This window comes from Aplysia californica, unplaced genomic scaffold (genome assembly GCF_000002075.1).
Source record: "Aplysia californica isolate F4 #8 unplaced genomic scaffold, AplCal3.0 scaffold01050, whole genome shotgun sequence".
NCBI lineage: Eukaryota > Metazoa > Mollusca > Gastropoda > Aplysiida > Aplysiidae > Aplysia > Aplysia californica.
Window position 1 is genome coordinate 72,256 of NW_004798320.1, and position 417 is coordinate 72,672.

The window sequence follows — 417 nt, forward strand, 5'->3', positions numbered from 1 at the left end:
TGTGTTTCTCTCTCTCTCTCCTTCTTGCTATCTCTCTCCCCCTCTCTCATTCAGCTCTCACTCTGTTTAAAAATTACTTTCTTTCTGTCTTTCTTTCTAGTTCTCTATCCCTTTCTCTCTTACAACCACCGATCCACGCAGCCATACACAAACACACACACACACACATACACAGACATACACACACAAACAAACAAACACACACATGTATACACGCACAACACACAACACATAACCTCACGGTCAAGCATACAAACACGCACACACATACACATATGCATGCTAACACAAACAAACATACATAGATTCATACACGCACAACACACAACACATTAGCTCACGCTGAAGCACACAATCACACATTTCCTCTCAAACATACACACTCATACACAAACACACACAGACACACACACACAC